Below are 24,583 nucleotides of genomic sequence, written 5' to 3'. Positions count from 1 at the left end.
ACTTACTGGGTGACCTAAGTTTATTGTGATAATCAACAATATTAATAGCTAATTTATATATCCTTTTGAGTTCTGCAAAGTGCTTTACAAATATTTTCTCATTTGATCCTTACAGCAATCCTAGAAGGTAGGTGCTGGATTATCCAAATTTTCCAGATGAAGAGACTGAATTTAAGAGTTATTAGATGTATAGATTTCTATTACACAGCTCTTAAGTGCTTGAGATCAGATTTGAACTCAAGTCTTCCTGACTTTGAGGCCAGTGCTTCATCATCTGGAAAGAATTCTAGAATCATAGATCCTATGGAAGGAACCTTTGATGTTGTTTAGTCCAACTCTCTCATTTTACAATTAGGAAAACAGAGACCCAGAGAAGGTAGGTAAGAGACTTGCCAAGGTCATGCTGTAACCTAATATTACAACTGGGCCTAGAATCTGGAGCTTCTAAGGACCAGTCCTGTTATCTTGGCCCATATGCTTTCAGCACCTCAGTTTTCTCATCTGCAAAAGGAGAATTCCTTCAATCATTCAACATGCATTTATTAATGGCCTTCTTTGGTCAAGACATTGTATTGGCACTCAGAAAAAAACAAGATAAAAATGATACAAGTTCTACTCCCAAAGAGCTGGTCAACCCCACAGGGCATCACAATAGTTCCTGGATTTGTTTTGGCAGGTATACTCCTAGATATTTTATTCTATCTATAGTTGCTTTAAAAAGATTATCTCTTACTATCTCTTCTTGCAGGACTTTGTTGGTGACAGAAATGCCAATGATTTATGTGGTTTTATTTTATATCCTGCTACTTTGCTAAAATTATTGACAGTTTCAACTAATTTTAGTTGAATCTCTAGAACTTTCCACATATACCATTGTATCACCTTCAAAAAGAGATTGCTTTAGTGTCTCGTTGCCCATTCTGACTCTTTTGATTGCTTTTTCTTTTCTTAAATGGAGTGTCATGAGAATAAAACTATGTAAAACATATGAAGACACTTGGAAGAACAGAAATCTCTACAATTGTGAATTCTGAGATGGCTCTCAGAAGCACAGCTTCTTAAAAAGGCAATTTTCAGTTAAAGAAATCAAAATTATCAATAAGCACATGAAAAAGTGCTCTATATCTCTCTTAATTAGAGAAATACCAATCAAAACGCTGAGGTATCACCTCACACCTAGCAAATTGGCTAACATGACAGCAAAGGAAAGTAATGAATGCTGGAGGGGATGTGGCAAAGTGGGGACACTAATTCATTGCTGGTGGAGCTGTGAACTGATCCAACCATTCTGGAGGGCAATTTGGCACTATGCCCAAAGGGCGACAAAAGAATGTCAGCCCTTTGATCCAGCCATAGCACTGCTGGGTTTGTACCCCAAAGAGATAATAAGGAAAAAGACTTGTACAAGAATATTCATAGCTGCACTCTTTGTGTTGGCCAAAAACTGGAAAACGAGGGGATGCCCATCAATTGGGGAATGGCTGGACAAATTGTGGTATATGTTGGTGATGGAACACTATCGTGCTGTAAGGATTGATGATTTGGAGGCTTTCCATATGAACTGGGAGAACCTCAATGAACTGATGCAAAGTGAAATTAGCAGAACCAGTAGAACATTATACACAGAAAGTAAAACCCTGTGGAACAATCCAATGTAATGGACTTTGCTACAAGCAGCAATACAACGGGCCAGGACACTCCAGAGGGACTTATGGGAAAGAAAGCTATCCACATTGAGAGAAAGAACTAGGGGAGTAGAAATGCAAAAGCAAAACATATGACATCACTTGTCACATGTATACATGAGTATGTGATTTGGGGTTTAGGCTTTAAAAAATCACTCTATAGCAAAAATGAATAATATGGAAATAGGTATCAAGTGATAACATTTGTACAACCCAGTGGAATTGCTTGTTGACTGGGGGGGGGGGGGGAATGAATCATGGAAACATGGAAAAATATTTTAAAAATAAATAAATAAAAAGCATGGCTTCTGCCTAAATTGCTGCATCTACTAAAGGGCCTGCCATTAGTAAAGAGTAGTGTCCAGGGTACCATGGGAATTAGTCATGTAGAGCTATTCAGTATGTTACTGGAGAGCATGGTATCTTGGAAAGAATATTCAACTTGGAATAACAACCACCAACAATAGGCAACATTTATATAGTACCTAAAATGTGCCAGGCACTGTGCTTAGTGGTTTATAATTATTATTTCATTTTTCCTTACAACAACCCTGAGAGGTAAATGCTATTAATATCCCCATTTTACAAATGAAATAATAGAGGCAAATAAAAAAAACTAAGTGACTTCCCCAGACACACAGTGACTAAATGTTTGAGGCTGAATTTGAACTTGGGTCTTCTTGACTTTGGGGTAGCTAGGTGGTTTAGTGGATAGAGTGCTGGGACTGGAGTCAGAAAAACTTGAGTTCAAAAGTTAACGGCCTCAGATCCTAGTGTGACCCTGGGAGTGTCACTTAACCCTATTTGCTTCAATTTCCTCATCTATAAAATGAACTGGAGAAGGAAATGGCAAACCACTCCAGTATCTTTGCCAAGAAAACTCAAATGGGATCAAGAAGAGTTAGACATACTGAAAAACAATTTGACAACAATAAGAACTTTGTAACTTCAGGACCCTCTCTCTCTACCTCGCAATCTGGCTCTAATGCTTACTAAACTACTGAGACTTGGTCTCCTCTTCTGTAAAACAGGGATAAGAATAATTATACTCCCTACCTCACAGGGAGGGAGAGGGGCAGACAGCATGGAGTCAGAAAGACCTTGGCTAGAAACCAACCTCTGCTCCTTCCTAGCTGAATGACTGGGAAAATCATATAACCCATCTCTATCTCCTCATCTGTAAAATGGGGCTATGTATAGTGCCATTCTCTTAGGGTGGTTGTAAGACAATTGAAATACTCTGTGTAAAGTACTTTTTGTTGTTCTTCAGTCATTTCAATCATGTCTAATTCTTGGTGACTCATTTTGGGATTTTTTTTGGCAAAGATTCTAGAGTGGTTAGCCCTTTCCTTCTCCAGTTCATTTTACTTTTGAAGAAACTGAGGTAAATAGGATGAAGTGACTTGTCCAGGGTCACAGCTAGTAAGTGTCTAAAGATTTGAACTCAGGTCTTTGTGACTTCAGACCCAGCATTCAATCCACTGAGCCACCTAACAGCCATCATCAGACTTTAAAAGCAGCTATAGAAGTTTCGGTGGTAAAAGTTTAGCCTGAACCTCAGGTAGGAGCTGGGCTAATTAGAACCAGAAACCTCCAGGACACAGGACAAAGAAGGAATGCCTTGTGTGTTCTGTTCAGCACACTGCCTGCCTCTCCTATAAGAGCTGATTCAGCCAGCATCCAGCCCCCCTTAGCAAAGTCACAGCAGAGGGCCCTGCTGCTGGAGAGACTCCTGGGGAGTGGAGCTGGCATCAAAGGGGCACAAGAGCTGGCACACTAAAGGAACAAGGCCCCCTTCTGTGAAGCCCAAGCCTACTGCAGCCTTTTATTGTTCGGCCATCTACTGGCATCTCCTTGGAAAATTGTCATCTTTGGACTCCAGGTTCCTTCCCACCTCCCACCCCCATTTTCTCCTGAGCAGCAGTTGCCATAGTAACACACTGTATGAAAACATCTAATTACATCTGTCTACTTCCTCTAGAACCCTACTGAGCCACACATGGGGTCTTCATTTTTACCAGGGTTTTAATATTTCTGGATTCTGTGTTATGGAAAGTGTGATTAATTGACGGTTTATTCATTTAACAAAGTTTAATCAGATACCTACTACGTACAACTTAATGCAAAGGACCAAGGTGACTTCCTTGGATTCATTCCTGCCTCTCTTTACCATCTCCCTCCCTGGAAAATTAGTTGAAAAGAATTGCCATTTCCACATACAAATCGTTTGCATCATCGCCCTCTCTCATGGTCATCACACTAGGTTTGGGCCTCTCATCCCTTCTCGTCTCATTTTCTGTCCCTGAGACTCAGACTTCTCATCTGTAAGATGGGGATAATACTAATTGCACTCCCTACCTCACAGGGTTGTAGAGAGGCAGACAGCGTAGAGCCAGAAAGCCCTTGGCCAGAAACTTATCTCTGGTCCTAACCAGCTGAATGACTGGGAAAATTTAATCCCATGGCAATCTTAAACAAAGTATTTTCAATGACTGAATACAGTGTTTCCACACATCAGGATAAGATACTAGGTTTTTCTAATGGGTCCAATGTTGTTGTTCAGTCATTTCAGTGGTGTCTGACTGAACATATCTGGGGTTTTATTGGCAGACACTGGTGTGGCTTGCCATTTCCTTTTCTAGCTCATTTTAGAGATGAAGAAACGGAGGTAAACAGGGCTAAGAAACTTGCCCAAGGTCACACAGCTAGTACGTGTCCGAGGTCCTATTTGATGCTGCTGAGCCATCTAGCTGCCCAATGGGACAGGACAATGAAATGTCCTTGTTTGGGGTTCAGAGACCAAGCCACAGTCAGGGACTGAGTAATTCAATTTGATAGCAATGGTTAGGACCAATGTCTTAGATTCCTTCCACCCCATCAATGGAAGACACCCATATGAACCTGCCAGGGGACCCTTCCCCTGAGCAGTTTGAGCAACTCTAGCAATGTGGTTGGAGAGCTTGTAGCTGGTTTGCTCTGAGTAGAGAGAGAGGAGATGGGAAATGGCCTTTCCACCCAGATACCCCCCAGCAGGAGACATTAAAAACAACAACAACAACAACAACAACACGGCTGTCCTAAACTCACTCTCTCTTAAAACAAACTACTGGGAGGCTTATTTCCTTGCCTCCATCTTGGTCCAGAGTGTAAGAGCTGGGATGTCTGCCCTCCCCACCCCCCCCCTTTAATCAATGCATTTTCCTTGAGCTGCATGTGGAAATCATTAGAGTAAGAATTGCGGTGTAAATGTGAACCCTGGCAGCCCTTGACATAGTTTAATGACAGTTTCTTGGCAAGAACAAGAGATGTAGACATTTGCCTGAGACTTTCATATGAATTTCCACTGGTGATGCTCTTAACTCTTCTCTTTTCTCAGTCTTTTTTCCTCATAAAGCTAAGACAAGTACAATCAAGCCTGCATTGTTAGCATATTGAGGGGAACAGGGGGTTCCATCAAATTAAGTATGAGCGAATTCATATAGGTTTAGTCTCCCTAATACAGATAAATCACTTCTGCTCTCCTAAAAGCCCCATGAGGCAGAGAGCTAACTCTCTCTGGTTCCCCTGGATCCTTCACAAACCACCAAAAGACTCACAATCACACTCTTATAGAGACACATGAACCAGTCTATTAGTATTTAGGTTTCAAATTAGCTTCTTTGGTTGGAGCGAAAATTTGTATTCAGGAATGCCTGAAGTGATGGTTTCTTGACCTTTTGTACTAGCAAAAGGGCAGTTAGATGGCACAGTGGATAGAGGGCTGGTCTTGGAGTCAGGAAGATTCATCTTCTTGAATTGAAATCTGTCCTCAAACACTTACTGTGTGACCCTGTTTGCCTGAGTTCCTGATCTATAAATTGAGCTGGAGAAGGAAATGGCAAACCACTCCAGTATCTTGGTCAAAAAACTACAAAATGGGGTCATGAAGAGTCAGATACAACTGAAATGACTAAACAACAATGACAATAACTAGCAAAAGGTCTGGATAATATAGTTCTATAATATAGGTAGAAAGAAGAACTCTGCATGAAGAAGAAAAAACTAAATCCCAACAAGGACATGTCCCAAACCATACAGTGAATCAGTTATCCATTTATTGCAAAAGCCTAGAATTTCTAGCTAGAATCTTTGGAGTCAGAGGTCATGTGTTCTAATCCCTTCTTTTCCATTTATTACCTGTGTGACCCTTGGCAAGTTATCATCTCCCTAACACCTCAGTTTCCTCAACTGTATAATGCGGGGGTTGAACTAGATGACTCCAGTCATCATTCTCATCTCTCTCCCACCAGAAGCACTACAAATAGTTTATCTTTATAGTTGTCTTCCCCAATGGGAAAGTAAATTCCTTGTATTTATATTGCTTAGCACAGTGGCTGGGACATAGTAAGTGCTCAGTAAATGTTCTAGCTACTTGCTTGCCTCCTCCCTCCCTCCCTCCTCCTCCTCCTTCTCCTCCTTTCTCTCTCTCTCTCTCTCTCTCTCTCTCTCTCTCTCTCTCTCTCTTTCTTTCTCTCTCTCTCCCTATTCCTCTCACCCTCTCTCTCTCCTTCTGTCTCTTTCTCTCCCTCTCTGTCTCTGTCTCTCTCTTTCTCTCTGGCTCTGGCTCTCCCTCTCTCCCTTCCTCTATCCTTCTGTCTGTCTATCTGTCTGTCTGTCTGTCTGTCTCTGGCTCTCTGACACACACTCTCTCTCTCTCTACCCCCCCCACTCTCTCTCTCTCTCTTTCTCTCTCTCTCTCTCTCTCTCTCCCTATTCCTCTCACCCTCTCTCTATCCTTCTGTCTCTTTCTCTCCCTCTCTGTCTCTGTCTCTCTCTTTCTCTCTGGCTCTCTCTCTCCCTCTCTCCCTTCCTCTCTCCTTCTCTCTCTCTCTCTCTCTCTCTCTCTCTCTCTCTCTCTCTCTCTCTCTCTCTCTTTCTCTCTCTCTCTGGCTCTCTGACTCTGTCTCTCTCTCTCTCTGGCTCTGACTCTCTGGCTCTCTGCCTGTCTCTTTCTCTCTGGTTCTGACTCTCTGTCTCTTTCTGTCTGTCTCTGTCTAACTCTCCCCACCCCCACACCACTGCATCTTTCCCTCTATCCCTCTCTTCCCTCCTATTGGTTGTTCTGTCATTTCAGACATGTCTGACTCGTCCTGACCACGTTGGGGTTTTCTTCGAAAACATACTGGAGTGGTTTGCCATTTCCTTTTCTAGCTCATTTTATAGTTGAGGAAACTCAGGCAAACAGGGTTAAGTGACTTGCCCAGAGTCACACAGCTAATAAGTTTCCAAGGTCAGATTTTAACTCGTGTGTTCCTGACTCCTAGACAAGTGCTCTATCCACTGAGCCATCTGACTGCCCTTTTGCTAGTACAAAAGGTCAAGAAACCATCACTTCAGGTATTCCTGAATACAAATTAGCTGCCCTTTATCTCTCTTAAATGCTTGATTTCTCTTTCTTTTTTCCCCCTTCTTTTTTCCTTCCCTCTAGCATTCATTTATTCTCTTTCTTCCTCTCTCCAGTTCTCTTATTTTCTCTCCATCTCTCCCCACCCCATCCTCCCTCTCTTCTCCTATTCTCTCTTTCAGCTGTAGAACTGTGACCTTACTTTTTTTTTTTTTAAAGAGTAATACATCTTGGGGCAGTGAAGTGGTTCAGTGGACATAGAGCTAGGCCTGGAAACAGGAGGTCCTGGGTTTGAATTTGACCTCAGATACTTCATGTTTGACCCTGGTCAAGTCATTTAACCCTAGTTACCTAACCCCTTGTCACTCTTTGGCCTTGTAAAGAATACTTATTGTCAATTCTAAGAGAGAAGATAAGAGGTTTTGTTTGTTTGTTTTTTAAGAGTCATCCATGTTTCTCATTTTATAGGAAACTGAAGACCAAAGATGAGAAATAAGACATTCAGGATCACATAACTAATTAGTGAGAAAATTGGGTTGAGAATCTGGGTCTTCTGACTCAGTGTCTTGCTGCTGTTTCTTCAATAATCTGAGTATTTAGTTTAATCACTTGGGCATATCAGCCCCTTTATGGACTAAAATGCTCTATTCAAACTCCAGTTCGATCTACAATAGCTGGGGTGGTTGTGTTTGGTGATTTATGAACAACTATCTGGAATCAGTACCAACCTGGAATCAATACGAACGTGGCAATTTGCTTGGAAATGATAGCTCAAGTTAGAGAGCTCCCCGTTTGAAAGCGCTATAAATGCCTTATCTCATTTTATCCTCACAAGAAATTCTTGAGGTAGGTTGAGCAAGTACTACTATCCCCATTTTGTTCATTAGGACAGAGGCTCAGGAGATTAGAGTGACTTGCCCAAAATCACACAGCTAGTGAGAAGAAACGTACTTGGGCTTTTGATTTGAAAATCAGGTTTCTCTTTCTGCAGTCTTACACTTCATTATTGTTGATTCATTTCAGTGGTATCCAACTCTTTGTGACCCATTTTTAGGATTTTCTTGGTTGGTCATTTCCTCCTCCAGCTCATTTTGCAGAAGGGCAAACTGGGACAAGCAGGGGTAAGTGACTTGCTCAAGTTCACACAGCTAGGAAGTGCCTGAGGCCAGATTTGAATTAAGGAAGATGATTCTTCCTGACTCCAGCCCATCTAGCTGCCCTAATCCTACACTACTTCCTGGGAAATAGAAACAGAGCCTATAGGAATCACCTCCTCACTGTTTTCTTGACTTTGATGCCAATAGTTAGACGCAAAGTAATTTTCATTGCCAGATTTTAAAATTCAAGTAATTATGACCCAGAAAACAGGCTCCTTTGGGACCTTTTCTTGTGAGGGAGGTTCAGATTAAGTTTTCAGAAAAGCTTTGAACCTTTTTCTTTTTCCTTCCAATATATTTGCCCAGGTATTCCTTTAAGTCCTTGAGAATAGAATTCAATTCCAGATCCAGGCCCTTGGACCAATCCCCTTCACCATTAATTAACAAGAGACTCCCAAGACAATGTAAGAAGAAAGTTTCCATTTATTAAAGGAAGAAGCTAGCTAGAAAACCAGTTGGGCACTGAGGCTGAAGGTGCAAAATGTGTCCCAGGGATAAAGAAACTCATAGATTTGAAGCTGGAAGGAAGCTTAAAGAGCAACTAGTCAAACTGCTCTGTTGTATTTTTAGTGTATTTTATTTTCACTTATTTTATTAAACACTCCCCAATTACATTTTCATCTGATTCTGCTTTACATTCAGGAGTAGCCAGGGTATAGGTTCCTTATGTCTACCACAGAGCAGGAGTTCCAAATCCTTGTCAGTTCCTGTATCCAGTGACTTTTTAAAAAAGAATTTAAAACATTTTTATTTTCAGTTCCAGAATCTCTTCCTCTCTATCCCACCTCTCCTACCCATTGAGAAGGAAGGAAACCCAATATCCATTATAAATGGAGTTATGCAAAACATATTTTCTTTTCAGTCATGTTACAGTGGGGGAAGTGGGGACAAGAAAAATAAAGAAAGAGAAAAAATTGCTTACTACCATGTCTCATCATGAATCCTTTGGAAGTGTCACAGATGCTTATAGTATTGATCAGAGTAGCTTAAGTATTTCATAATTCATTAGTGTCCCAATATTGTTGTTACTCCATAAGTTGTGGCGCTGGTTCTGCTGACTTCACTTTGCATCATATGATATGACTTCATAGATTTTTCTGAAACCATCTCTTCCATTACTACCTACAACACAACCATATTCCAATACAATCATATACCACAACCTATCCAGTCATTCCCTAGTTGATGGGCATTCTCTCGGTTTTCATTTTTTGGCCATTACCCCCCAAATGAGAACTACTATAAATATTTTTGTACATATGAGTCCTTTTCCTTTTCCTTTGATCCTTTGGGATAGAGTTTAGTAGCAGTATTGTTAGGTTAAAGAGCATGTACAATAATGCTTTGGGCATAGTTCCAGATTGTTCTCCAAGATGGTACACTAATTTGTATAAAATTGCACAGGGCAATTTCCCCACATCTACTCTGACACTTGTCATTTTACTTTTCTCTTCAATTAACCAATCTGTTAAGTGTGAAGTGATACCTCAGATTTATTTTCATTTTTCTATTAGTAATTTAGATCATTTTTTCATTGACCAGTGATAGATTTGATTTTTTCTTCTGAAAACTGTTTATAATTTTTTGACCTTTTTTAAATTGGGAAATGGCTTTTGTCTTTTATAATGTGGCTCAATTTCCTATGACAGAGAAAACTATAATATTTTTCCCTTCAGTTTCCTGCTTTCCTTCTAATTTTGACTGAACTGGTTTTGTTTATGCAAACTCTTTAAAACTTAATATAATAAAAATTATTCCTTGTACTTCCGTGACACTCCATCTCTTGTTTGATCTTAAACTCTTCTCCTATCCCAATACCAGACAGCTTATTTTGTCTGTGCTTCTCTAATTTGCTTACTTCACCTTGTTATGTAAACTGTGGACCCATTTTGAGCTTATCTTGACATATAGTTTGAGATGGTAGTAGTTTCTGCCAGACTGCTTTCCAGTTTTCCCAGCAGTTTTTGTCAAAGAGGGGTTCCTAGTTCCAGTAACTAGGATCTTTGTCTATCACACACTACATTACTGTGCTCATTCGCTTGTATGCATCGAGGGCCTGATCTTTTCCATTGATCAAACACTCTATTTCTTGTTCAGTACCAATTTACTTTGACAATGACTGTTTTGTAATATAATTTGAAATCTGGTATTGCTAGGTCCTTTTCCTTTCCATTTTTATTTCATTAATTCTCTTGATATTCTTGACCTTGTATTCTTTATAAATATTTTTCCCTGCCCCAGAAAGAAATTCTTTGCTAGTTTAATTGATATGGCATGGAATACATAAACTAATGTAGGTAGTATTGTCACTTTTACTATATTCCATCCATTTTACAGACAAGGAAACTAAGGCCAAGATCGGCTAAGGGACTTGCCAAAAGACAGAGAGTTATAAAATCGAAACCCCAGGTTAGAACCCAGGTCCTCTGTCTACAAATCCAGCACTCTCTTCCCTAATACAGTAGGACCTTGTTTTATGTGAACTCAACACACACAAATTCAGGTACATGCAATTGGCAATGGGGAAAAAAATAAAGGCAGAAAAATACATAAAATAATTTTTTAAAATTGCATGTTAAATAGTAATAATATGGAAATAGATCTTGATCAATGTCACATGTAAAACCCAGTGGAATTGCTCATTGCCTATGGGAGAGGGTGGGAGGAGGGAAGGGAAAGAACATTAATCTTGTAACCATGGAAAAATATTCTTAATTAATTAATAAAATAAAAATTTTCAACTCAATAAAATAAAATAAATTTACATGCTAAATCTGTGCCATTTTTCCAAGCAGCATAAAGTCTCCCAACAGTTTGCCCTCTCACACTCATTCTTGCTCTGAGATGCTTTAGTGTGAGTCATCACATTGTTTTAGGGCAAACATTAGCTCTGGAATCAGTCTTGCTTATAACAAGTCCTGTCCCACCAGGGCAGGGCTTCTCTTTGTTTCATTAACACTATTTAGTTATTAATAGTGACCCCAAACTACAAGAGTAGTGATGTTGGGAGCCCCGATAAACTTAAGAAAAGTCCGAAAGTGCCTGGGTGTGTTTGTATAAGAACTACTTGTGGAATAATGAGCTTTGCTCTTATGTGTGATTTTCATCTATGTGAAGGGTAACTTATTGGGCACATAAAATGAGGCCCTATTGGCTTCCGACTTGCTACCCAACATCTTTAAGCCTGGGTGTAGCTCACCTACCCTTTAATTTGTTTCTCAATTACTTCCTAGAATTTTCTTCCCCAGGCATTAGTTCAGACTTTATCAACTCTTCATCATCTTCTTCTGCCTTCTGATCTCATGTACATTTTATAGAGGAGACTAAAATGTCACAAGCTTCTTCATGTACTTTTGTCTTCTCCCCAAAAACCTAACCTTCCTACCAGTTGCAATGAACGTTTTCTCTCCTCCCTAAAGCTATCCTCAATATGTCTGCTCTAGACACCATCTTTTTTTTGCCTCTTCTTGTGGATCTTCAATTCCAAATATTACTTCCTTCTCTAGCATCTTCTGTCCTTCTTTGTTCATTCCCTCCTTCCCTCTTTTCCTCCAAGTTCTTTAAAATCTCCCTATCCTTAAAAAGCATGCATTCTAGTTACTGAATAATCGCCCTCCTCTTCCCTCCCAGATATTTCTATACTCCCTTGCCTTCATTTCCCTACCTGCCTCCCATTCGCAATTCAGTTTCCATCGCAACCACTGAATGAAATTGCTACCAGTGACCCTCAACTTGTCAAATTAAATGACCTTTTCTCAGCCTTCATCTTTCACCTTCTCTCTAGCATTTAAGTCTGTTGATCACCCACTCCTTGGAACTCCTGGGCTCCCTGACCCTGAACTTCCCTGGGCCTCTTTCTGATGCTCTAGATGTGACTTCTCCAGCTCCCTTCCTGGTACCTGGCTTCTTCCTGTCTACAGTCACAACAGACCCACATACCCACTCTCATCTCCAAATCCTGGCTATGTCAGCTTGCTCCCAAGCTTTCTGTTTTCTTTTTTTCTGCCTCTGGAGCACTCATAACTGTACCAACTCAGAGATTATGTCCATCCAGGCTTTGTTTTCACATCATAGTTCCAAATGCTTCTGTGGGAATTAGTTTCACATTTAGGGATCTCAGTCTCCTAAGTACATAGATAGGGAAGGCTCAGTTCTGGAGTCACTCTGTTCTATACATGCTCTTTGGTGATCCTTTAGAGCCAGACTCAACACCTAAATCTGGGATCTCCTAGAACAGTGATGGAGAACCTTTTAGAGATCAAGTTCCCAAACTGTTCTTACCTCTTACACCAGAGAGGGGTGGGAGGAAGCACTCCCAATGGGCTGCTGGGCAAAGTGATGGACTATGTGAGAAATGTTCTTAGGACCCATGGAGAGGGAGAACAGAGAAGGCCCCTCTAGGATCGGTGCCATAGGTTCACCAACACGGTCCTAGAATAAGGATTGGTGAGCCAGATCCTCGTTCAAGTATATTTTCCAGCACTCATTGAAATACTCCATACTGAGGCAGCTAGATAGCACAGTGGATAGAACACCAGTGTGGAGTCCAGGATGATATGGGTTCAAATCTGGCCTCAGACACTTCCTATGTGATCCAGGCTAAGTCACTTAACCCCATTTGCCTAGCCCTTAATGTTCTTCAGCCTTAGAATTGATACTATTAATTCTAAGATAAAAGGTAAAAAGGTTAAAAAAGGTGGGGGGAAGCATACCATACCTCTAACCCTCACAGGTATCTAAAACAAAAATGCTAAATAAATTTTTATTTGAATAGCCATTGCAGATAGACAATGAATTGGGCCCAGAATTCAATAAGAAGAGGAGAGTGAACTGGATTGTATCTTTTTTTTAGAAAAATTGTGCTGTGTTATTAATAATTTCCAAGTTTCACCCTTAAACAAAGCCCATATTTTTAACATTAAATTTACCTGTTGACATATGTTATTGTTTAGTTGTTTTCTATTACATCTCACTCTCTGTGACTTCATCTGGGATTTTCTTGTGGAAGACACTAGAGTGATTTGCAATTTCCTCCTCCAGCTCATTTTACAGATGAGCAAACTGAGGCAAACAGAGTGACTTATCCAAGGACACACAGCTAGTGTCTGTGACTGGATTTGAACACTGTTCTTCCTGATTCTAGGCCTGGCACTCTACCCCCTGTGCCACTTGGCTTTGTAATGATGATGATGATGATGGTGGTGGTGGTGGTGTTATATGGCTATTAATAATCATAACTAACATTTTTATAGTGTTTTTATGTGCTAGGAACTGCGGTAAGCACTTTACAATGATTTCCTCATTTGATTCTCCCAACAATCCTGAGAATTAGAAGCTAGTATTATTCCCATTTTACAAATCAGGAAAACAAAGTTAAATGACTTGCACAGGGTCACACAGTTAGGAAATATCTAAGGCCAGATTTGAATTCTAGTCTTTCTGGTTCCAGACCAGGTACTCTTATCTCCCACACCACCTAGCTGCCCCAGCCACTTTGTTTTGTAATTGTAAAACAGTGTATACACGTAGTTGATCTTTTTGTCCAGAGGAAGGAAGGATACTGGAAACCTTCGGCGGGGAAAAGGACCTTTCAGTATAATTTGGGGAGGAAACCAGATGATGGTGATAGAATTGACCTTGAAATGAAGGGTGGGCTATAAACATGCATACTAGGGAGATTCAGGCTGTGCAGCAGCAGCACAAATTACCTGCCTCTGACACCAGGCTGATGGCAAGGACTCAGGGCTCCTCTTCCCCACCTGCTTCCTTAGACATACAGGGCGCCCGCGCTCCCGGAGACCCAGAATGAAACAGACAAGCAATTTTAACAAGGTAAACTCGAATGCTCTCAATGCATTGCGGACAGCATCTCTCCTGGTCCCCAGAGCCGTTCAGGCTTCCTTGTTTTCCTCTCCCTTCCCTCAGCCAGGGCCGGGCTCGTGAGCCAGCCCCCTCTGCTCCCAGCTGCCAGCAGCCCCTCTCTGGGTGCGGCCTGGCCTCCCGGTCTTATAGAACATGCTATTCACTGCAGCACAGCCCCACCCTCCCCCAGAAGTCTCTCCTGCTGCACCCAGGCCTGTGGAGTTCTTTGTTCTCGGGCTGCACAGCATTCTGTGTGCAGGGGGGTAGGGGGTGGAGGGGGGAGACGAGAGGGGGCTGCTGCACGTTCCATGAAGTTTCCATGACTAATTTTGGCAGGGAGAAGGAAAACCATTGTCTTCTTAGAATTCTGTCACAGCACTGCTCCTGCAGATCCAGCCAAAATCTCACACCAGCATAAAAAGGGCTGCTCAAAAGGAAAGTTGGGAAGGAAGAAAAGGATCAGGGATGAGGCCTAAGCAGCCCATGCTAGGAGTAGATGATATTTTAAACTGACAGCTTTATGGCTTTGCTCTGTAACTTCCTCCCCAGCCAGAGCACATGGTCTTTCTGGTCGTTCTTCACTGCCAAAGACACAGGTTCATAACCTCTGAAACATTGCATTTCTTATATCCAGACCTTATGGATTTGGGTGGGCTAAGAGAGACACAGACAGACAGACAGACAAGCAGGCAGACAGACAGAGACAGAGATGCAGAGAGAGATAGACACAGAGAAAGAAAGACAGGGAGAGACAGACAGACAGAGAAATGGGGGTGGGGGGAGTGGGGAGAGAGAGAGAAAGGCAGACACAGACAGAGCCAGAGCCAGAGAGGGGAGAGGGAGACATTCAGAGAGATAGAAACGGAGAGAAACAGAGACAGAGAGAGAAACTGAGAGGGGGAGAGAGAGAGAGAGAGAGAGAGAGAGAGAGAGAGAGAGAGAGAGAGAGAGAGAGAGAGAGAGAGAGAGAGAGAGAGAGAGAGAGAGGGAGGGAGGGAGAGAGACAGAGAGAGAGAGGAAGAGAGAGAGATGAGAGAGAGAAATGAGAGAGAGAGAGAAGGAGGGGGAGAGAGAGAGAAGGAGGGGAGAGAGATGGAAAGGGAGAGGGAGAGAGAGAGAGAGAGAGAGAGAGAGAGAGAGAGAGAGAGAGAGAGAGAGAGAGAGAGAGAGAAGGAGAGAGAGAGAGAAAGAGACAGACAGACAGACAGACAGAATAACACAGGTCGCACAGATAGAAAGGAGATAGAGGCAGAGACAGATAGAGAGGGGAGAGAGACACACACACAGAAAGAGAGAGACAGAGAGAGACAGAGACAGAGAGAGGAGAGGGGAAAGAGACAGACACAGAGAGACAGAGACAGGGAAACAGACAGAGACAGATATAGACAGAGAAATGGGGGTGGAGGGGAGAAAGGCAGAGACAGAGACAGAGACAGAGTCAGAGAGGGGGAAGAAAGACACATAGAAAAAGAGACAGAGAGAGAAAGGCAGAGGGAGAGAAAAAGGGGAAGGGGAGAGAGGGAGGGAGACAGAGAGAGGTATGAAGGGATTGAAATCTCTGTCAGTAGAAGTACTTCTACCACAAATCCTTAAAATATTCAAGTCAATATTCTTTAAGGGCCAATACCTTATATAATAGAACTCAATGATTCCTTCACCTGTGCTTCTCTCCTAGCCAATCTATCCCTTTTTTTAGTTTAAGTTATTTATTTGTTTGCTCTATTAAAGTTCCTGGGTGTCTTCCTCCCTCTCTCCCCTCCCTGTACTTGAATACATAAATATGCCGGTTCCATATGCTTAAGAGCAGAAAGTTGACTACATGTACGTGGAGGATAGGCCCTTTGTTTATTACTCCATATGTATTTCATTATGCCCACAGGAAAATCATGTTTTCTGAACTTGGGACTCTACTAATTGTGTATTTCTCCTCATTTGGAAAGGGAAATGGGCTGAAGTATCTTGTTTAATGAATCATTTCCTCTTCATGAAAAAGGGCTTATTGTAGACTTGAGAAAGAAAGTCCTCTCCCCTCATCTTTGCCCTTCAAGAGCTAACTTAAGTCATGAATCTAGAGCTAGTAAGAAAATAAGCCATCCAGTCCTTTCCCTTTCATGACATAGATGAAGAAACTGAGGCTCATGGATTTTCCCCAAGATTACACAGGGAATAAGTGTCAGATATGAACCCAGATGAAGCCAGATCCATAGATTCCAGAGCTCATTCCATGTTACCAGCTACATATACATGACTTAGGGCATCCGGTACATACCTAGAAGTACATATAAACTGCACCCCTTATACACATGTGCACACATGTGTATATAAACATGTGTTCAAACATGGGCGTGTGCTTATCAATGTCTATGTATATACACATATCTGCATATAAATACATAATGAAAGGCAGCATTGCACAGTGAGTTGGCCTCAAAGCTAGGAAGACTTGAGCTCCTTCATCCTTAAATATCTTTTTCCAGAACAGTCTAGCCAATTGCAATCTCTGTCTTCCTCACACATCTGCGTCAGTTAGTGTCTGTACCATTGGGACCTTTTTCACAGACTGCCTCAAGGTAACTGTTTCCTTTTTGTGTATCCTCCTCCTCTCTTCAGCTAGATTCCAAGCTCTTTGAGAGAAAAGAAGGCCATATTGGATAGATGAACTCTAAGGGAACCCTTCAGCTATAGATTCTGTTAACTTCTGGCTCATACTCCTTTTATTATCTATAACAGCACACTGACCTCCTACTAGAGTTCAGTTAATACCATATTGACCTGAATATATGCCACCCTCCTAAAATGAGCCTTATTTGAAAGAAAATCAATATATAAAAGGGGGCAGGGAGGAGGCACAATAGATAGATTGCTGTCCTTGGAGTTGGGAAGCCCTGAGTTCAGATGTGGCCTCAGACACTTATTAACTGTGTGACCCTGGGCAAGACCCTTCACCTCTGTTTGCCTTGAATCACTGGGAAAGGAAATGGCAAGCAGCTCCAGTATCTTTGCCAGAAAACCCCCTGGACATGGGGTCAATGAAGTCGGGCATGACTGAACAACTGAACAATAACAAGAAGATATATAAAAACTAGATCTCTGGCTTCATTGGTACAGAAAACTCAGAGGAGAGGAAAGTCCCTCTACCAGAGTGGATTGGCATCTTTTCCTCCACTCATATGGTCTGAAAGAGTAGACTAAAACACCTATGGGCTAAGTAACTTGGCTAAAGTCACACTGCTAGTAGGAGTCAGAGCAGGAACTTGACTTCACATCTTCCTGGCTTTGGGGCCAACTCACTGGGCAATGCTGCCTTTCATTAAATATTTATATTTATATGTAGATATGTGTGTATATAAATTTAGAAATGAATATACCTGTGAACAAAAATATGTCAATACACAGGGCACACATGTACACATATGTATATTTATATGTACATACATGTGTTGATTGGGTGTCCTAAAAGTCATATATATGCTAAGACTTTGGGGATACTCTGTGTGTATGCATGCTTTTAAAAAACTTAAAGTTCCACTGACTTTATGAGTACTACATACATGCACATGTGTGTAACATATTTTGAATGACGAGATAATTTTTAAAGTTTTTTCTAGTCCAATAAAGATGTTTTGTTCCTTTTTGCCATCACTGATCTCTTTATGTTCCATTTTGTTGTTGTTCACTTACGATGTCACCCTCGTGTTTCATACAAGCCAGATTTGGGGGAAAGAGGGACCTATATTTGGACTAGTACAGATTGTTCAATTGCACAGTATGGAATGGAATTTTTAGAACTTAGTACTATAACTAAGAGGGGGGAAAAGCCTTTTTAAGCCTTCTGATAGATTTGATAAGTATACATTTACAGCCCCACGTGGCATATTAATTACAAGTTTTGTTTATTCATTTAAACGTGTTCCCTAGGGCACTATAACTTTATCAGACTGGTTGAAGCACATTGGAGCTAGAAACACCCTTAAGAGCATCTAAGAAAGTGGTATTACTTTACAATGATCTGTGATTTAGACTTTTCATTAATTCAAATGGGCCAATTAGTTCAAATTAGTGAAGCTTTACTATATACAAGCAAGCTCTAGTGTACAAACAAGTTGTATTTAAGAAGTCTACTTATAAGTAGAGGCAAGCATGTTTCCATAGAAATGATGCTATTATCCAGTAAGCAAGCAATCAGTCAACAAGCATTTGCTAATTACTCTTACTGGGCTTTGTTCTAAGCACTGAGAATACTTTATTTTAGGAGACTAAAAGGAAGCATCTCTGCCCTCAAGGAGTTTACATCCTACCATGAGGAGTTAGGTAGCAGAGCAGAGAGAGCTCTGGTTAGACCTGAGTTCAAATCCTCCTCATATGCTTCCTAGTTGTATGAGATTGGGCAATAATGGTTGACCCGTCATTTCTAGTCAGGTGACTGGACTCCATGAACTCTAAGGGCCCTTTCAGCTCCAAATTGATGATCCTGTGGATCCACTAGATTATTTCTTTCACAACTCTGCCCAAGAAACAAACTTCAGAAGTACACACTTATATAACCATTTGGTGTATTAGTAGCAGATAAGCTTTACTTATTAAATATAGACAACTACCAGCTTTAAGACAGTGGATAGGTTTTCTCACCTATAAAATGAAGATTTTGGACTCCATCTCCTTCAGAAGCCTTTCTTGCTAGAGCCAAATAGGAGGTTATCAGAGTAGAAGTAAGGTAGGAATTGAATTCCAGGCATGGAGACCCCCAGGACAAACAAATGAAGATGGGAGATGGAGTGCAATGGTGGGTCATGGGTGAAGAATGGTAAGAAGCCCCAGTTAGGCTGAATCTTAGAATTCAAGGAGGACAAAAGTGTCTAACAGAGTTGGAGAGACAGGTTGGAGTCAGTTTGTGTGGGCCTTTCAAAGCTAAATTGGAGTCTGGCAGTGAAAAGGAGAAATCATAGGATAGAGTATAACTTACATGATGGTAAAGTCTGTTGAAGATTTTTTTTCAGCTTGGGGGAAGAGTTGAGCATGTTTGTAGTCAGAAAGAATGAACCAATTACAGAGAAATTGAGAATTAGAAAGGGAAGGAGATGATTGTGGGAGCAGTTTGTTGGAAAAAACAGAAGGGGACTGAGTCAAAGGCATATGGAGAGAACTTGGCCTAATGTGAAGAGCCACTATGTCTTCATTAAAGACTGGAGTAAAGGAAGAGAGAATTGGAGGCGGTGCCAAGGGATTCAGAGAAGGGAAAAAAAGGAAAACACTGTGAATGGTCTTTAATTTCTCAGCAAAATATGCAGTCTTCAGCTGAACAAGAGGGAAGGAAGATGGCATGGAAGACGAGAGAAAAGAAAAGGTTTAGAATGGCCTCTATGAAGAATAAGATAAAAAAAAAGGGATGGGGTAATACATGACAGTTGGGCATCTAGGTGGCTAGATAGTGATAGTGGGCCTAAAGCTAGGAAGACCTGAGTTCAAATCTGGTCTCAGACTCTTAGCAGCTCTTTGACCTTGGACAAGTCAATTAACCTCCGATTGCCTGACAAAAGAATGCAGTAGAGAAGGAAATGACAAACCACTCTAGGATACTTGCCAAGAAAAGGTGTTAGGGATGTTAGATTAAATGTTAGCAGAAACGCCAGAAAACCACTGAGTTTTCCTTTAGAAGTCAGCAACTTTCCAACTTCTTTATCCCCCCCCCCCCACTCTCAACCCTTCTTCCCATCAGTAAGGCACTATAACTCATCTTTATATTTACACAAGATGACACCATTCTCTAGGAAAGGCCTTTTCTAGGTGTACTACAGAAGGGAATGAAGGTTTGGGTAGGGAGGAAGAGTAGTACCTCTGGAGGAAGTGAGAAGTAAAGAGGAAGGAAAGGGAACCAACATTTATTAAATGCCTACTATAGGGGCAGATAGGTGACTCATTGGACTGGGAGCCAGGTCTAGAGATGGGAGGTACTGGGTTCAAATCTGGCCTCAAACACTTCCTAACTATGTGACCTTGGGCAAGTCACTTAACCCCAATTGTCTTGCTCTTACCATTTCTTCTGCTATAGAACCAAGATTAAGGTGGTTTCTTTTTTTTTTTAATACCCACTATAAGCCAGACATTCTGTTAACTACTTTAGAAATATATTGCTTGATAGAAAATTAGGGACATCCAATCTGTTGGTACAGCCAGTCTGTAGGTGTAAGATTAAATGCCTTGCCCCTCCTCTCTCTATATAATAGTAGAAGTCTATCAGGGGTTCTGAACTGGAGTGAACAGACTTTTTAAAAAAGACAGCTATTCCAATATAATTGATTTCCTTTGTAATCCCAAGATTTTTCTTAGTTTGTGCATTTATAGGCATTATCTAAGAATGGGACCATAGACTTCACCAGACTGTGCCAAGGGATCTGTCACACAAAACAGGCCTTAAGAATCTCTGACCTAGGGACTTCCGGTTAAGATGGCGGCTTAGAGAAAGCTAAAGCTCAGATCTCCGGAAAACCCTTCCCGAACAATCTCAAACGATAAGCTCCTAAGGCGCCGAAATTCAAAACGATCAACAGCACAGACCCTGGGAACCCTCCTCCTGGACCTGGACCCGGTTCAAAAGGTACGGCTCCCCTTAAAAGCCAGAACCCGAGATCCCTCGGACCTCAGGGGTAGGAGCGCAGAGTCCAAGGCTCCCGGAAGCCGCAGCCCGGCCGGCTCAGAGAGCAGGGTCCTCGGAAACAACAACCCTCAGGGCCTTCTACAGTCCCGGTGAAAGTTACTGCCTGGGGCCTCAGCTGCAGAGAGCTGGTCAAAACAACAGCAACCCTCAGGGCGGGCAAGACAGCCTCACGGGCTGGATCCTGCTATCCAAGTCTCAGTGAAAGTCTGTGCTCTCGGAGCTTGGGGAAGCGGCAGCCCATCCCCCCGCAGGCCGACGAAACAGCCTCACGGCCAGCGATTCTGAAGGCAACTTCCGGAAAGCGAGCCGGGGGGGAGAGTGTGGCCTTGTGGTCCGACCCTTCCATTCCAGTTCCAGTGAGGCATATTCAGTTTAACCCAGGGAAAGCCCATAGAACTATCTGCCCAGGACTGCCTCTGAACACCAGAAAGAGACAAGAAAAACTAATCCTCCACACTCAGAGATGACAAACTCCACAGAACCACAGAAGCCCCAAAATACCAAGAAAAATAAGAAGAAAGGGGCGACTTTGGACACATTCTATGGAGCCAAAATACAAAATACAGAACAGACAGAAGATAATATAAAAGAAAATGCTCCAAAACCTTCCAAAGGAAATGGAAACTCTCCACAAACCTATGAAGAATTTGAATCAGAAATGACCAAAAAGATGGAAGCCTTCTGGGAGGAAAAGTTGGAAATAATGCAAAAGAAATTCACGCATCTACAAAACCAGTTTGACCAAACTGTAAAAGAAAACCAGGCTTTAAAGGCCAGAATCAGGCAGCTGGAAGACAACGATCGTGTAAAAGAGCAAGAATCAATAAAGCAAAGCCAAAATACCAAGAAATTAGAAGAGAACATAAAATATCTCACCGACAAGGTGATAGATCTGGAAAATAGGGGGAGAAGGGATAATTTAAGAATAATTGGACTCCCAGATAAGCCAGAAATAAACACCAAACTGGACATGGTGATACAAGATATAATCAAAGAAAATTGCCCAGAGATTCTAGAACAAGGGGGCAATACAGCCACTGACAGAGCTCACAGAACACCTTCTACACTAAACCCCCAAAAGACAACTCCCAGGAATGTAATTGCCAAATTCCAAAGCTATCAAACAAAAGAAAAAATCCTACAGGAAGCCAGAAAAAGACAATTTAGATATAAAGGAATGCCAATCAGGGTCACCCAAGACCTTGCAAGTTCTACTCTGAATGATCGTAAGGCATGGAACATGATCTTCAGAAAGGCAAGAGAGCTGGGTCTCCAACCAAGAATCAGCTACCCAGCAAAACTGACTATATACTTCCAAGGGAAAGTATGGGCATTCAACAAAATAGAAGACTTCCAACTTTTTGCAAAGAAAAGACCAGAGCTCTGTGGAAAGTTTGATACTGAAAATCAAAGAGCAAGGAATACCTGAAAAGGAACTGTAAAGCATACCAAGGCATAGGTGAAGGTCTGGCGTTGGATGGCAGAAGAATCTGAGAGAATTCAACATGTAAACTGAGAAGAGAAACATTGAAGCATTAATCTGTAACACATGGAAAATTATCGATTGTGAACCAGGGAAGCTGGTTAGAGCAACAGATGTCTATACCACAGCACCAAAGCATACTGGGAATGGTGACCAAGCTGCCATCAAGAGGGGTTCTTACCTAACATGAGAGCAGAAATGTGGGGTCGGCACTTTTACTGTCCCCTAGATAGCAGTCTGGTTTTGCACCAATCTGCTTCAGCTGCTTTTTTTGTGTTCAGAAGACATCCAAAAGTCTAAGGGGAAAGAACTTTGGATTTCCTGGCTCTGGAACAATAACAAGTTATTCTCCTGATTGAATAAAGACACCACACCCTGTGAGCCCTGCCAAGTCAGCTAAACACTCAGAGGATATTTCATTCATCTGGAGAAAGTCCCTTTCCTTTGTTCTGCTAGCACAATTGGGAGGACTGATAATGGTCTTCTTTATGGGGAATCTGGAAACTGGAGGTCCAGTTTCCATTTGTTCTTCAGAACTGAAATGAATCTGCTGACTGGAATGAAAAGAAGCCTGGCAATATGGCATGATCTCCCAAATAACAGGCAGAATCTAGTTCAAACACGACTTTCAGAAGCCAATACAGCAAAAATAGAGGGCAGAGCTCAGCTTCAAATTTCGGTGATGGCTCCCTACAAGGCAGACCTAATAATAGGTAGCATGTATACAGCACTTTAAGGTATGTACATATGTCATCTCACAGTGTAGGGAAGGAAAAAAAAGGGAATAAAGATTTATAAGCACCTACTATGTGCCAGGCACTGGAGCACTTTTTACAAAGGTTGTCTCTTTATTCTCACAATAACCCTTTGAGGTGGATGCTTTCATTAACCCCATTTTACAGTGGAGGAAACCGAGTCAGTGGTTAAATGACTTATCCAGGATCATATAACCAGTGCCTGAGGCAGAATTTGAACTCCTGTGTTCATGTCTCTAAGAACAACACTCTATCTACTTTGATACTTGGTACACATCGAAATGAAGTTCAGTTTGATTTGTAAGGACTATTTAATTAATTGGAGAATGATGGAAAATGACAACATGGCCACCTCTGGCTCCTGAAGCTGCCATGCTTGAAGGATTACATCCAAAAGTAGGATAAGGTAGGAGTTCAGCATTTTTAACCACAAAACATTACATTTCCTTCATTTTACTTTAGAGGTAGCTAAATGGTACAATGGATCAAGTACAAGTCCAGAGTTCAAATTGAGCCTCAGACATTTACTAACAGTGTTACCCAGGGCACCTCCCTTAATTTCTGCTTGCTTCAGTTTCCTTAACTGTAAAGGGGAGAGAATGATAGCACCTACCTCATTAAGAGAAACAAATGAGATAATATTTGTAAATCACTTAGCACAGTGCCTGGCCCATAGTAGATGCTTTAAATTTATTCCTTTCCCTCATGGGTGAAGTTCTACAACAAAGGCAGGCAGATTATGCTATGGAGGGCGCTGGATCTTCAGTTTTTGAGAATGTAGAATAGCACATTCTGGCAGATACTAAGCAGCAGGAAAATTTTAACCTTGGACAGAGCAAGAGAGTTTTATTTCTTGACTCCAAGGTCAACCCTCCACCTAGGCTACCATGTTTCATTTCCTTGGAAATTCAAATAAGAGAATGAAATGGTCCTTATTTTCAAAGGGTACATTAAGAGGAAATCCTCTGTTAAGAGCAGAACAATAGTAAAAACAAAATAAGTGCAAAGTAAATATAAAATAATTTGGAGGAATGGAGGAGCTTTTGATTTCTCCAATGCAAAATTCCCTTATCTCTGTACAAATTAAAGTCCTTGGGTACTAATCTATACTGGTTGGGGAGATTTCTTCCCTGGAAGTTCCCTATATCAATGAAATAATAGATCTAATCTAAAATACACACACCAAACAACAACAACAACACTAAAGGTAATAGATAATAGGAATAAAAAGACAAAAATTTTAATACAGAACCAGGACATTCAAGTGAACATCATTGACTTAGTTCTTTGGATCACTGGATACATAATTATAGATAGTTTGTTTTACTTATCTGTGTGCCTGTTATTTCCCCCCAGAAGAATGGAAGCTCTTTGAGGGCAGGGATGGCTTCATTTTTGTCCACAGAACCAAATACAATGCTTTAAAAATGCTGATCACATGGGTTGATGGGGATATGTTTGGGGATGTGGACTCTAAACAATCACCCTAGTGCAAATATCAATAATATGGAAATAGGTCTTGATCAATGACACATGTAAAACCCAGTGGAATTGCTTGTTGGCTATGGGAGGGTGGTAGAGGAAGGGGAGGGAAAGAACATGA

The 24,583-nt window shown here is 41.4% G+C and overlaps 1 protein-coding gene and 1 long non-coding RNA gene across 2 annotated transcripts in view; one reads left to right on the top strand and one right to left on the bottom strand.

Annotated features, from left to right (window-relative positions):
- The window catches only part of FSTL1 (follistatin like 1), a 118,439-nt gene that overhangs the window by 53,526 nt on the left and 40,330 nt on the right, over nucleotides 1-24,583 (top strand). The gene's annotated exons all lie outside the window — the stretch shown is intronic.
- Nucleotides 8,670-14,272, bottom strand: LOC103102085 (uncharacterized). Its single transcript, XR_467204.2, has 3 exons — nucleotides 13,934-14,272; nucleotides 9,151-9,347; nucleotides 8,670-8,945 (listed from the first exon to the last, which is right to left on the bottom strand). It is a non-coding gene; the product is annotated as an uncharacterized LOC103102085 (long non-coding RNA).

This window comes from Monodelphis domestica, chromosome 4 (genome assembly GCF_027887165.1).
Source record: "Monodelphis domestica isolate mMonDom1 chromosome 4, mMonDom1.pri, whole genome shotgun sequence".
Lineage (NCBI taxonomy): Eukaryota > Metazoa > Chordata > Mammalia > Didelphimorphia > Didelphidae > Monodelphis > Monodelphis domestica.
The sequence above is the reverse complement of the archived record's forward strand: the minus strand, read 5'-3'. Positions and strand labels throughout refer to the sequence as shown.